The sequence below is a fragment of the Camelus ferus genome, chromosome X (assembly GCF_009834535.1).
Source record: "Camelus ferus isolate YT-003-E chromosome X, BCGSAC_Cfer_1.0, whole genome shotgun sequence".
Classification (NCBI taxonomy): Eukaryota; Metazoa; Chordata; class Mammalia; order Artiodactyla; family Camelidae; genus Camelus; species Camelus ferus.
The window spans coordinates 93,656,624-93,671,518 of NC_045732.1; the positions used below are offsets into that span (position 1 = coordinate 93,656,624).

Consider the following 14,895-nt stretch of genomic DNA (forward strand, 5'->3'; position numbering starts at 1 on the left):
CATTATAGCAGCGGCTTTTCCTTTGTGGCTTCATAATTAATTTTCCTTTGAAATTTCCTACATTTTTGTCTTTGCCTACTAGTTAGGTTTAATCCTGACTCCTGTAATTTTCATTCATCTGCTCATAGACAACTGTTTATTTTCTTTATTGAGAACTCTGAAATTGTTTTCTGATTGGTTTATAATGTTTAATATCCACATAGTTTTATTTGCCATTACCCAGATTGTTGCTGTTAGAATGAGTAACTGTTGTCATAGCAAAAATGAGAGTTATATACTGAAGTCCTTGAATTTAGGTCTTGTTTAGGAAATAGTTTAGGTAAAAAGTTTGTGAATTTAGGAACAGTGTACCATAAAATGTTCCTCTCTAAATAATATGGATGTTTCGTGGTATAAGCTAACTAAATCCGTGGGAGGACAGATCCACGTGGCTAAGGGTGAGGGACCTTGAAATGTGAACGCCATTTGCGCCTGCCAAAATGATTACTTCTCCTGTTCCAGCTAAGACCCCAACGCCACCTGGGAATCCTGTCCTATGTCCCTGGGCAGCTCCTCTTCAGGGTCCCAAAGCTGCCATCCCACCACCATTGCACTTTCCTCCAGCCCCCAACCCCCAGCAGCCCCCTTTTGCAGCAAAAGAACTTGTTTCCATTTTCACAGAGCAAAATTCAGGTGGGCAGTGTAAACTCCTTCAGCCTCACCCTGACTGGCCCAGATTCAATTCAGATGCAATGGCGCCCCCTTCCTCTCTGTAGCGGGCACTGTATGTGCTTCCTGGACCCCCTTCAGGACTGAAGGACTCAGTGCGTACAGCCACAGCCCTCAGTGCTCAGACCCCTTTGGGAATTGCCTCAGCTCAAGAAAGCTGCTTTGCCCAAGAGCGTGCCCACTTCCCGGGGCAGCCTGTTTCCAGTGAATGACTGATGCTGGGGTAAAGAGCCAGTCCTCGGTCCCTACTCCTGGCTTCAGAGCTTCCCGTGGGGCTGGCCGAGTCCTGTGTTGAGCCTGCATTGCAGCCCAGCGTCTTCCTCCTCCAGTCCCTCCATCTCAGAGTCGGCTCCTCAGCAAACCCAGCTTGCAACACCTGCTCCCCCTACCCGCAACTCCCTCCTCCTGCCCACGGCTGAGACCCACCTCCCCCGTGTGCTCAGGTCCAGTCCCCTCGCCTCCCCTGGGGCATTGCTCCATCACTTATGTCCTCTCTCTATCCTGTAGCTTTAACCTCTCCCTCTTTCTCCATCTCTTCCGCTCAGCATGGAAATTTGAACAGGTACCTTCAACAAAAACCACCTTTGACACAGAGCCCCCTTCTAGCTTCTGTTGTTTCTTCCCCTTCACAGTCTGAGCTTCTGGAACCAGCCCACTGCAGCCTGGCTGTGCCTCCAACCCTCTCCTGAAATATCTGTCCTCGTAGATCTGCTCCATCTGATTTGCCTTCTCTGGTGCATCTGGCTCTGGGGGCCGTTCTGTCCTCCCTGCATTTCTGGGACACTTGGCTCTCTCCCACTTTCTTTACATTTCTTAAGTGCTTGTGATCACCAGAGTTCCAGCCTTAGCCCCCTTCTCATTCGTCATCTCATTCCTGACCAGGGCTTCAGCTTACCTTACATGCTGAAGACCCCCAAACTCCAGCCCAGACCTCTGCTGAGTGATAACACTTTTATATCCAACTGGCTAGTAGACATCGCCACCTTGATATCCCACAAGTACCTCAAAGCCAGCATATCCACAGTGGCACTCATCTCCCTCCCCTGCCCCAGCCTGGGTCCTCCCTGTGTTCCCAACCTCAGGGAATGGCACCACCATGCCCAGTGACACAGGCCAGAAAACTGGCACTTCCCTTGGCACAACCTCTCTTCCCTTCCCACCTACTTCCATACAACCACCACGTTCTGTTGATTCTGCTCATTTCAGGGCTCTCGAATCCCTCCTTTAGATCCTCCCTGACTGTGCCCTAGTTCACGCTTTGACCCCACATAACCTCAGTGACTGCCACGGCCTCCTCAGCAGCCTCCCTGCCCTCCCCTCTGCCTCCAGAGCAGCCTTTCTTAGCACTGATTTGGACATTGGGACTCCCCTGTCCACAATGCCCTGGCGGCGCCCTATTGCCTTCAGATGAAGCAAAAACACCTTTAATCGGCACCTCTCTGACCTGGCCGCTGCCAGCCTGGCTTTGTCACCCATCCAGCACCCACCCCCATCCAGCACTTTATGTTCTAGTACAACTGGACTCCTTGATGTGCTTTGAACACGCCTCATTCTCCCCCGTCTCAGTGGCTCCTTGGTGCATGCCGTTCTTTCTGGAAAGCTGCCTCTTTACTCCCCAGGTCCTCTCCCCTCCTCCCCTCCAGCCACATTTATTCTTCAGGTGTCCTTGCGAACTTGCCCGACTCCCTGAGGCCGTCTCAGGCCCTCACACCTTCCCTCCTCTTTACAGCACCCATTGGACTTATCACACCTTATTCAGCGCCCCTCTTCCCATGTTTTTCTTTCTACCAGAGCCAGTTCCTTGAAGCCAGCAGTTCCATCCTGTAGTCCCAGTACTTGGCACGGGCTTTGGCAACTGGATACCACTCATCGAAGGCCTTTGTGATGAACGAGTCCGTGGGGTGCAAGTGGGTATCAGGGAGAGAAAAGAGAAGCAGCTTGCGGGGAGACAGACAGCAGGCGCCCCTGTCCCTCAGTTTTGCCCTGACCAGACACCCTGTCTTTGGTCTCAGATTATCCCCAGATGCAGTCTGCTTTGGCCCAGAGGCCTGTGGGGCCGCTGTCATCTCTCTGCATCAGCAAAGCGGAGCCTGCAGAGCACTGCCCTGGGGCCAGGGCAGGCATGCCAGGCCCTTACCCGCTGCTCAGCAGCCATTCTCACCTGTACCTATTGGTCACTGCAGGTCTCTGAGAGGCGGGGCCACCCACCAAACCCTTTGCTGGCTGTGTCACATGGAAAGAGGGGAAAGAGAATCCTGATAAGGCTCACCACTGCTTCTGTGACTACTTTATATACAGCGGCGCTTGCCACCCCAGGTGCTGTAAAAGGATTCCAGGAATGCTGAGCCATTGATGCCTTCAGGCTTTGGGGGAGCTGAGCCACCTCTTCCTTTATATCCCAGTGTGCTGGGCAAATGCCCTCTGTGTGTCCTGTGACATGAAAAAGGTTGATTCACTTTATGAAATAAGATCTAGTCATTTCTGTTCAGGTACCAAGAATTTCATGAGTGTGGCCCTGGCTCTTGGCATCTTGAATTTATCCATCCATTTCACCCCAATTAAAGCTTTTTCTCAGGTTTTAAAGTATGGCATGGGGACGGGGGTGGGTCTTTGTTTATCCCCATTTTATAGGTGAAGAAACTGAGGCACAGCAAGGTCGAGACCTACCCGCTGCAGTACTGGCACAGACAAATCAACCTGGTAGGGAAAGCCGACTTCCCCCAAACTGGAAGATGTGGGAGCACAGAGTGGCTGAGGGCCAAGCCTTCTAAGGCTGCCTGGCCGCGGTGCATTTACACTCTTCCCACAAGAGGTCAGTAGGTTCCATAGTAGCAGAGGGGGTACCTGGAGGCTCTCTGCAGTGCAACGTGGAGCCATCCTCCGTGGGAGCAGCTCCCTAAAAGGAAATCCTTCTACCACCAGAACTTCCTGGATGTGCCTCCTCCCAGGACATAGAGGTCGTGACAGGCCAGGGGTGTGCCTATCCCAGGAGGTCTGTGCAAGTTCCCAGGGCAGCTGCCTTATCCTCAGGCCAATCCTCAGGATATGATGAGCCATTTGTGGCAGGTAGTGTCTGTAAACAGGGGCAGCTGTCATATATGCCCTCTGTGGGGAAGGCTGCCGCCATCTCCATACGCAGAATTGGAGCCATAAATGTCACAGGGCTGTGTCTGCTGGGCCAGAACCTTCCCAGGTGAGAAAGACTTGAAGAGCCATATATAACATCCCCAGGAATTAGAATCAAACAGACCTGGGTTGGAGTCCTGACTTGTCCTCTTATAATCATGACCTTGGGCAAGTTACCTAACTTCCCTAAGCCTCAGTCTCATAATCAGTAGCATGGGAAATAATAATACCTGCTTTTCAGGGCTGTTCTGACGATTTATTTATTCATCCATTTGACAAATAGCGGAGGCCCTATCCTAGACTTGCTACTAGGGTTAGGAGACACGACACTTAGTTCAATGCCTAGCACATTGTAAGTACCAAATTAATGATAACTTCTCTTTGAAGGTCAGGCTATGGGTTTGGACTCAAGATAGCAGGCAGTTGGAGGCATCCTGAACAGAAGACTAACAGGAGAAAAACACTCTTAGGGAAGGCTCCACTCATATCTGCAGTGCGGAGGCAGGATTGAAAAAGGCCAGTCTTATCATTCCACGGGTTATCATGAGCATCGAAAAGTACAGGCAGAGCCAGAGGCCTAGGGCTAACTTGTCAGGAGTTGAGCCCACACTGCATTGGGGACCGGAGGTAGCAAAGAGGAGGAGGGGCCAGGAGGAAACCTCCTGTCTGTGCTCTGAAAGCTGCCACGCTTCATTTTCAGATCACCTTGCCTGTCTTTGGGCAGTGGTTTCAGGATGTGGGAAGAAGGTGTGGGCACGCACACGCAGCAGCGAGGATGTGAGCCAGGGCATTTGAAGGACGTGAGAACACAAGGGTATAAAAATGCTACTCTGGTGGGGAGGCCCCCATTCCTCTGACTCAGATGAGGGCATCATGGGATGCAAAGACCCCACCACTGTCCTTGAGTCCCTCAGTAAACTATCAGCCATGAATTTATCTGAGCCTTTCAGAAGCTGCAGTATTTCTTTTCAGCCTGCCTCACCAACTGGGATGTTTCTCACACATTTGCTTCCTCCTGAAGAGAAAGTCTTAAAAGCACACCTCTCCCATGCATCACATCCTGCCCTTCCTCTGATGTAGCAGCCCTCCCAACCCGCCTTCTCAGATTGAGCTGATTGTGTGTGTCAGCAGAAGCCCCCAACACAGCAAGGCTGGAGGAAACCAAGGAGATCTTCTAGAGCGGCCCCTTTAGATCATTTTCTGCATAAGCAGACTGACGATCACTGAGTGGTAGGCAGAACTGGAATTCTCCATAGGTGTCTATTCAGGAGACTGGCCTATACTTCTTCTCAAGCCAAATGGTTTCCCATTTGGGTTGTATTTTTCTGGACTTTCCTCATTGCCTCTATTCTCCCCACCCTACCCCTCAATTTCTTTTCATTCTGTCCATTTGTCAGGTGGTGGAGGCACTATGCTAGCCTAGGCCAACTTCTGGAGAGCCAGCATCCAGGAAGTAAAGCGGTGGACATTCCTGTCAGGCACCGCCCTGACATGCTGGGGCGGCAGTCCTCTCAGAGCCAAGGTGAAACAAGGAACCTGTGGAGAGGGGAATTTCTAGACTAAGGAGTCAGGGCCATCCCTGGGTGAGATCTTGGGGAAGAAGCTAAATCAAAGTTTAGTTGGCATAGAAGAACCATTAATTTTTTTTCAAGAAGAATTCACTGAGTACCTCCCACGTGCCAGGCACTGACTAGGCGCCAAAGAGTCCACTATGAATGAGCGAGGCAAAGTCCCTACTTTCCTAGAGTTTAAAGCCTAGTGAGATTACAAAAGAAAGAAAAAGCTTTTTACTTGTTTGCTTTTTTAAAAAAAACACATAGGTGTTTTTAGTCATGTGTCTGTCCTCTACCAGATTTTGGTCAGGGTTGGGGTACCTCTTGGACCTTTGAACCTTGTGTTTCTGGTACCAAAGTATTTCTGAACCTAGGGCCTAACCAGCGGTGTGTTGGTAAATGTTTAACAGTCGGCCCTCTTCGGGGAAGTATGTGTATGTATATTTGTATATAAGTTAATTATAAGCTTTACTGATGTAATGGATGTATAGCACACAAATTATACATAATTATAAAATAGACAATATAATAGATGGATTATATTGATATTAATATGAATTATAATAATATTATTAATCAATGGCCAACTGAGTCTCACAGAATGCTTTCATTGCCTCTTGTATTTGTAACCTGTGGTTGCCACTGATGTACTTCTGACATGAACGTTGGTTGATATTTCCATTTGTTTGTGAAACAACAAAGACATGTCAGAATCTCATTAATTCATCAATAATGAGGTTTCTTTGCTGAATAGGATAATGATTTTCAAACACTGGAAGATTATTGCCTCATGTTTTGGTGTTATTCACAATGTAACAGTGACAGGCATGGCTCACATGTGAGTTTAATCTGCATTATGAAATTCCCCCTCACTTTCTTAGGTCCAGATAATCAGTAAAACAACAACTCAAACCCTGATTCATAGCATTTACTGTCTTCTTTTTTTTTTATGAGGGGGTGGTAATTGGATTAATTCATTTATTTCTGTTTGGAGGAGGTGCTGGGGGTTGAACCTGGGACCTCATGCATGTCAAGCATGTGCTCTACCACTTAAGCTATACGCTCCCCCCGATTTCTGAGTTGTAAATACTCCCACCTTGCCTGATTTCAAGCTGCCAACTTCACTGTGATAGTGGAAAGCTGTGTAATTGCACACTGTTATACAGGATTTCAGTCACACAGATGTGATAGACAATAAATAACCTCAAGGGCACAGATAATAGTAAAATATATTAAAATGATTAGGAAGTGATGAGTTTGGGGATATTTGTTACCTTAGTTTTTAATAGGATTTATTTCATGGTAAGCATATATGTTTCTAAACAATAGATGTGTTTAACAACCAGCTCCCAACATGTCCAAAAATGTAGCATTTGGCTCTCCTGGGCCCAAAGGCCTCGGCTCCAGCATCCCCTGGGCCTAACTATATTTCCAGGTCATGAATGACCCTCATCCCTACTCCCACTCCCCTCTGCCATTAATTCAGACCCCCCCCCCACCGAAGCCCACCACTGTGGATGGGGAGTTCCGGGATTCTACAGCTAACCCTAGCTGCCACCTTGATTGAGGGCCTTGGGGACAGATTGACAATAGTGGCTTTTCCCTGAGTGGGTGGCCTCTTTCTGCCTGAACAAAAGCAGAGGTGGAAGAGAGCCAGGAACACTTGCAGTGACTCTGGAAGGCACATCTGGCAAGCGCTCAAGACTCAGGGGAAGAGGAAGGATGCAGGAGAGGGGGCAGGGGAGCTGTGGCCTAGCCTCTGTCCACTTGGCCCTGCTCCTGGCTGGGTTCTAATTTACTGTTGAAGGCTTTCCAGAAAGGCTGGTGACACTGAAGACTGTAGGTTGAGGTGGGGAACCCTTCTCTTCAGCCTCTAGGATATCAGCCAGAGTCCTGGCAGCTACCCCTGAGGGTGGCCCGGGGTTTGCCCTTGGAGTTTACATTTGGGTTCCTGTTTCCTTTTCAGCAGAAAGAGAGGGTGGGAGGGGGACTTTGGATGTGAGGTTGGGCTTCTTGCTGACTGGCTCTGTCTGCTTTGGAATCTGACCCTCTCTGGTGGAAAGCCTGCCCAGCCTTCTGGGCCATCCTCTGCTGCAGGCCATGAATGAACCCTGTCTCCTTCCGGGCCCCATGTGCTGTCTCCACTCCCAAGGTCACCCTGGGCAACTTAGCAGGCACAGCTGCATCTAGTGGGGCCCTATTGGGATGTTCTGCTCTGAGGTCATTGCAGGAATGACTGTTTTGTGTTTGCACCTAGGCTGGTAGCTCTCCAAGGGCGCAGTCCCTAGCCCCACCCCTCCCAACGCTCAGTACAAAGACCAGCCCTCAATGACTGAATGAATCAATGAGTACATATTGGCTGACATTCAAGATTTCTTCCTGGTGAAACAGAAGCTCAGTGTGGAGTCCTATGTGGGAGCTCTCATCTCGTCATCTTCTACCAGGAGTGCCCTTTGTTATTCCTAAGACTTGGAGGGAGGTGGGGAGCTCCCCAGTCCTCACCCCCATGTACACACAAATTTTTACTAGCTAGCTATTCTGTAGCCAGGAAGTTCAGACAGCAATTGTTTTTCTTCCAACCTGGGAGAAAAGTCACCTCTGCCACTCCCCCGCGGCCCCACGCACACCACACACTGCTCCGCCTCATGCTTACCCAGGCGGGTGGAAGTGCTGACTGGGAGCGAGTTGCTCTTGGCATCAGCCTGAGAACATCCCGTGCAGCTGAGAGGGCTGTAGTCCACGGGATGGGAACTGACCAGGGTGAGGACACAGACACTAAGGGCTCAGTACACTCTGAAAGGGAAGGGATCACACAGGACAGATTTACAAGTGTTCCACTCCCTGCCAAGTGCCTACACCCCGCCCAACACCCACCCTGGCTTTCGCATGCATCCTCCAGCCGGTGCCTGCTCACAACACCATTCACAGGGGTTTGGAAAAGAGGGGAGTCCTGCTATGTGGTCTGCGGACAGGCATGACTCTGGAGTTTCAGTACTCAGATGTCTCCAACCCACTATTACTGTTGTCCTTATGATGATGCACGATGACTATTAAGGAGGCCTTGTAAAACCACTGTGCAGGAACACTCCAGGCCCGTCTCCCAGGATGACATCCACACCTTATTCTGTCAACGTGCCCTGGGATGAATGACCTCGGGAGTTTACCAGGTTGGAAGTTCGTGGTGGTGGGTGGGGTAGGGGGGTGGTGTATGTGTGTGAACATAATAAAACTTCTTTTCCAGGCCAGACTTTGCTCCTTGCTCCATATGGCCCCAATCCAAGCGCCTCCTGGATAGCCTCACTTGGATGTCCCGCAAGCAACTCAATTTTTTTTTTTAAGTGGAGGTACCAGGGATTGAACCCAGGACCTCCTGCATACTAAGCATGCTCTTTACCACTGAGACATTACCGTCCCCCCAAGCAACTCAAATTTGATGGACCCAGCCACACGATCATTTTTTCTTTCCCTCTCAAACCCATAGTCTGTCCTGCCTGATGATCCCTTTCTCAAGAAATGACACCACCACTCACCTACTTGGCCAAGAGGAAAACCTGGGCACTCCCTCTTCCCTTATCTCCAGGTCTCTGGGCACCAAGTCAGGCCTGTTCTGTCCTGACATTTTTGCTTCATCAACCTAGCCCTGCCTGCCCTTGCAAGATTTTAGGTCAGGCCATCGCCTCCTGGATGTGCAGCCATAGCCTCCTGATGTGCTTTCCTGTCCCTGCCTCCGGCTCCCTCATCACCCCTGCCCCACCCTACTCCATTCTCTAGTCTGTCCATCAGCCAGTCCCCATGACATGCCCAAGGCAGCAGGAAGAAGGCCCCGCCTGATCAAACAAGTCTTTCCACGTCACAGGTACTTGAAGTTTCTCTTATTTCAGTCAACTCTGGGGACATCTGCTGGCTTAACAGCTAACTCATTTTTGACCAAAACCCAGCTTATCTCATTTCTCCTACTGACACTAGATTTTCCTGAATAGAAAGAAGGAACATGAAATGAAAAGGAAGTTTTGACACCAACGAGGAAGTTGGGAAGGCCCAGGGTAGGGTAATGCGCACGTCCACAGCTTCCTGGGATTTGGGGAAGTGGCTTCCAGAAAAGGGGTGGGCTGGGTCCCGCAGGGATGACCCGGAAGAAAGACAGGCCTGAGGAAGGGCCCACTCGGACTCAGGCGGCCAGCTCCTGCAGTGACTGGTGACTGGGACACTGCTTTCCTTCCAGGGCCTCTCTGGGGTGGAGCCTGCGAAGATTTCCCCCAGGGAGGGTGCTCAGATCTCCTGGAATGTGGTCTGGGCTTCCTTCCAGAAGGGAGGGAGAAACTGGGGAGAGGAAATTGGGAGCAAGGCTGGAGAGGCAGCTCCCATTCTCCCCGCTGAGACCTCTGACCTGAGGAGGTGACAGAGCCCTGGCTCTGCTCTGGGTAGGTGGGGCCTGATCCTCAGAGTCTGAAGCAGGCTTTCGCTTTTCTTTCGTCGTAATTCTTTACCAAACACGCATCTCTTCCTAACCCCCCATCCTCTAGGCCAGCTGGAGAGACAGCCCCCTCCAGTCCTGCAAGGCTAGGTTGAAGCCCAAGCCCTCTTGTGGCTGCTCTGACAAATCCGGGACACCGCCCCACCAGTCCTCCAGCAAGGTGACATCACCGGACTTCTTGGGAAGGGCCCACCACTCTCATTCATCTTTGTACCTCTAAGGTCACGTGTCACCCAGACATCACAGGCGCTCAGAAACTTACTACTATGCCTCCCTCTGCTCAGCCTGTAACGTGCCCATCTTTTCTCCATCCTTGTGTCTCCTTCCTCCTCCCTTGAACAATGTAGGGGAAGGGGCCCCAACCCTCCGAGCAGCTGAAAAGCTGAACGTCCATGTATAATTTATAGTATACAGATAACTCATACGTATCCGGGTTCCTGTGTATCCGGGGTTCCTCCATATCCACGGTTCCACATCTACAAGTCGTGTAGTGCAGTGGTATTTACTATTGAAAAAAATCCACGTATAACAGAATCCATATGGTTCAAACCTGTGTTGTTCACGGGTCAATTGTGCATCTCTAGGGGCTGGTGCTCTTGTTCACTCTCTCTCACTCATATATGCCCATATGTGTACACATTATGTATACACAATATATATACACACACCATACACATGATACATATACATTTGTATAACCATTTTATACTCGCACACACTTCTGTTCTGAGCCATTTGAGAATACGTTGTACACATCATGATCCTTTACCCCTATACTTCAGCATGTATCTCCCAAGCACAGAGACACCCTCTTCCATAGCCACAGACAGCTTTTCTCAGGTCATGAGTCAGACACTGTCATAATACTTGGATCTACTGTCCATACTGCAGTTTTGTCAGCTGACACACCGATGTCCTTTAGAACATTTCTTCCCCTCCAGCACAGGAGCTACTCTCGGGTCGGGTATTGAAATGAATTGCTTCTTCTATTTAGCTTTCATTGATCTGAAACATTCCATAGCATTTTCGGAATCTTTTATGACCTTGCAATCTTTGAAGAATACAGTTCCCCTCCTGCTCACACTTTCAACAGTGTTTGAACAGTGCTCCTCGTGTTGTGCTTGCTGTTTGCTCACCATTAGGCAAGGATCTGCATGTCTGCTGGTACACTGCATGGGTAACACGGTGTCCAATGGGGAGACAATGTATATCTGTCTCTCACTGGGGATGTTAATTGTGATCACCAGCTCAAAGTGCTGCCCGATTTCTCTACTCTATAGCTACTTAAAAATTTTTCCTTTGTACATAATGAGCAGTCTTTGGGGACACACTTGAAGACCATGCAAATATCCTGCTTGTCATCAAAATCTCCACTAGATTTAGCATCCATTCATAATTCTTGTCTGATCAAATCTTTACAATGGTAGCCTTAAAATGATGAGTTTCCAAATCCCACACTACCTCCATCCACATTTACCAGGGTCAATTTGTAACCGAGCAGGACCCTATGGGGTCTTTCCCGGACAGACCCCACCCCCTACCATGTCCCCTGCCTACCTCTTGTCTGTAGAAAACTTTTAACCTCCTAGGCCTTTCCCGAGTTCCAAAGAGTAAATTTAATCAGAGAAGTGAGAAAATGCAGAAAGAAAGGAAAACAGTCAAGCAAGACAAAATAATAATAGTTTAGCCATTAAACACAGTCAGAAACCTTTAGTTCCTCCTCAAGGGCTAGAGATAATATTCTGCATCACGTCCTTTGAGCTCTATTGCAGACACTGAAATCCCCACTGGGTGGAAAAAGTTAACTGTATGCTGCCCACATGCACGTAGACCCCAGACCGGTTGGAACCAGAAGGTTCATTCCTAGTTACCTCCCCACCAACCAATCAGGAGAATTTCCACGAGGTGATTATGCACCCCACAACTCCTCCTTCACAAAAACCTTTCCTTGAAAGCCATCAGGGAGTTGGGGCCTTTTAAGCACTAGCTACCTGGACTCCTTGCTGGGCGCCCTGCTATAAATGCTGCACTTTCCTTCACCACAACCCGGTGTCAGTAGATTGGCTTTACTGTGCTGGTGAGTAGAGCCAAGTCTGGTTCAGTAACAAACCGTATATATACAAAATGTGTGTGTGGAGAGAGAGAAGCCAAATGATAAAGGGAATAGGATACAATTTTAATTTCGTTTTAAAATACACCACTCTAGCCATTTTGAGCCACTTTTGGTTCACCACACCTGCTAAATACTCTTGGCTAATTCCTATTCATCTTTCAGCCAGGGCTGCCACAGATGGTGCACAACTCCAGGGGGTGCCATTCACATTGTAGTCAGGCCAAATGGCAGCCGTGGGTCTTGGGTTATTGGAACTTCCTGTCGGAAGCTTTCCCAGATTCCCCAAGCGTCGGTTAGCATTTCTGCTGTTTGCTTCCAAAGCTCTATCTGCTCTCCCCATCAGCATCCTTGTCACATTATATTGTAATTGTCAGCTTACTTCTCTGCCTCCCTCATTGGGATATAAGCTCCTCAAGGGTAGGACTTTCTCTCTCTCCTTTTCTGCTGTTCCCGGCCCAGAATATGTATTCAGCAAATGTCAAATCAGTTATAGAGGTGGGTCTCATATTATAGCTAGTTAAATAGATGGCTGGCTTCTCTGCTAGAGGACAAAGTCTTTAAAGGCAAGGACCACACTTAATTCATCTTTGTCTCCTCTTCCCCTCCCCTCAGTACTTGGCACGGAGCCCTGTTCATAACAGGCACTAAACAAACCTTTGCTGAATGCGTCCATATGTGTATGCTGGTTGTTAAGGAAACGCTTTTGTTCCCTTTCCACAGAACTGTACTAAACTCTGTGTGCATAACACCTGGGGACCAGGTGACGTGCCCTTTGTACGTCTGCTGTTCTGGCACAGCTGGGCCAAGCCCTGCCTTATCACAGTGCACAGGGAATGCAGGTGTATGTGATCGGGGTCATTAGAGTTCCCGTCACTGAGGTGACTTTGGACGTCTTTCTGGAGCTAGGTCACTTGGAAGGCACGCTGCTCTGTGTCGGGTTGATGCAGAAGCAGCAGGAGAGACCTGGCGAGCTGGCCTAGGAGGAGTTGGGCTGCCCACCCCGCCCTCTGAAGAGCACAGCCTGCCAATCCAGCAGAATGACCTCTGAGGACCGCCAGGTCTTGCTCCACAGTCTGCCGGCTGAGGCGCGTTGCCATGGCAGCACACACACCTTTGGGGAGGCTGAGCACTGCGCGGGGCTCAGCAGCCAGAGCAGCTCTTCTCAGAAGGCGGAAGGCAGAAGGGGAAGCTCTCGGGAGGGCTCTGCTCAGCCCTCTAGAGGCAGAGTTCGGCCCCAGGAGCAGCCCAAGGAAAAGTCAGCATAGTAACACAACCCTGCCTTTATACTGGATTTTTAGCCTCGATACAGGTTATTCTTCTCAAGGTTTTCTTCTCTGTGTAAGACAGCTTTTTCCCAATAGGAAGAAAAATGCACCAAGGGGCCCAGATCAGTAAGTGAAAGCCTTGAAACTCACAGCCAGGGAACAGGGGAAAAATAGATCTAACACAGGAACCCCTAACATTAAGTTTTAGTTTTATTTCGAAAGCACTTATACAGCATTTACCATATGCTAGGGACTGATTTAAATGCTTTACAGTCTAACTTATTAAATCCACAAAACAATCATTTAAAGTAGGTCCGGTGATCACCCCCATTTTACAGTTGAAGAAACTAAGGCACAGAGAGGTTAAATGACGCCTAAGGTCACACAGCTGAGAAGTGGCAGAATCAGGACTCCAGCCCAGGTAGTGTGATCCCAGACTTTGTTCTCTTTACTCCTCTGCCCTGCAGCCTCCCTAGGTTTGCAAACCTTGTGAGAACAGAGCAGGAGAAGAGGTGGCCCTTTTCCTACTTGCCTTTCTTCCGGAGGATCTTTTCTACAGAGCAAATGGAGTGCAGCCTGTTCCCTAGTCACATGAGGAGAGAGAGAGAAAGAGAAGATGCGAATGAGGGCACTGTCTGATCGCTTGGATGCTTCTGGAAAAGCCAGCTCTGGCAGGGGCTGAGGCATACCGCAGTGGTTTAGAAACTCCTGCATTTTACTTCCTGAGCCAAAATTCTGAGCTGAATGTTCTTAGAGACTCCCTGAAGACGAGCGTGGCATCAAAATCTCTTTAACCTTCGCCTCAGGCAACAACCACCACCAAAGAGCAGCCAGAGCTAAACTTTGGCTTGACACCAAACAGAGCAAGGGAGAAAATGAGTGAGTCAGGATGGCATTTCCGAGCTCTAATGTGAAAGATAATGAGTTGTTTACAGTAAACAAAGGCCCCAGTGGCCTCTTTGTAAATCTCAGTCCTGAGAAAGTATGGCCAGAGCTGCGAGCCCAAACAGGTAACCTGTTAATCCAACCTGTGGAAATATCACCTAGACGGTACAGACACCCAGGGCTGAGATGAGCAGGACAAACTTTGAAGCAAACGAACATGCCACCAACAAATTTATTTTGCAGGCCTATATGTTTGGGGGCTCTGCTGGGCACCTAGAGTATAAACACGAGTAAGAATGCTAGTACTTGTGCTAACGTATGGTGTGCTTGTGCCTGCATAGATGATCTCCAGAGCGGACGGGCAGAGCGTGGTAACAGAGATGACCTGGGGGTGGCTAGGGAACAGCGGTGGGAGGGAGACCACTGCAAACCCTTTATGCCTTGTGAATTTGCTATCAGAGGCACGTTACCCGTATATTACCATGCAAAAAATCAATGAGGCAAGAGGGAGAGACCAATGTGAAGATGTGTAAATAGGCAAGTAAACAGCATGATAAGAGCTCACAGGGGCTTGTTCAGAGTTTTCAGAGGTGGGGAGGATACAGCTCAGTGGTAGAGTATGTGCTTAGCATCCATGAGGTCCTAGGTTCAATCCCCAGTACCTCCTCTAAAAATAAATAAATAAATAAATAAATAAATAAATAAATAAATAGATAAATAAATAAACCTAATTACCTCCATCCCCCACAAAACAACAACAACAAAAACAAA

At 49.0% G+C, this 14,895-nt stretch overlaps 1 long non-coding RNA gene across 1 annotated transcript; it reads right to left on the bottom strand.

Annotated features, from left to right (window-relative positions):
* Positions 1–695: 695 nt before the first annotated feature.
* LOC116661988 lies at positions 696–11,921 on the bottom strand. The gene is made up of 3 exons (XR_004317949.1): positions 11,798–11,921; positions 7,246–7,249; positions 696–706 (listed from the first exon to the last, which is right to left on the bottom strand). It is a non-coding gene; the product is annotated as an uncharacterized LOC116661988 (long non-coding RNA).
* Between the last annotated feature and the right edge of the window lie 2,974 nt (positions 11,922–14,895).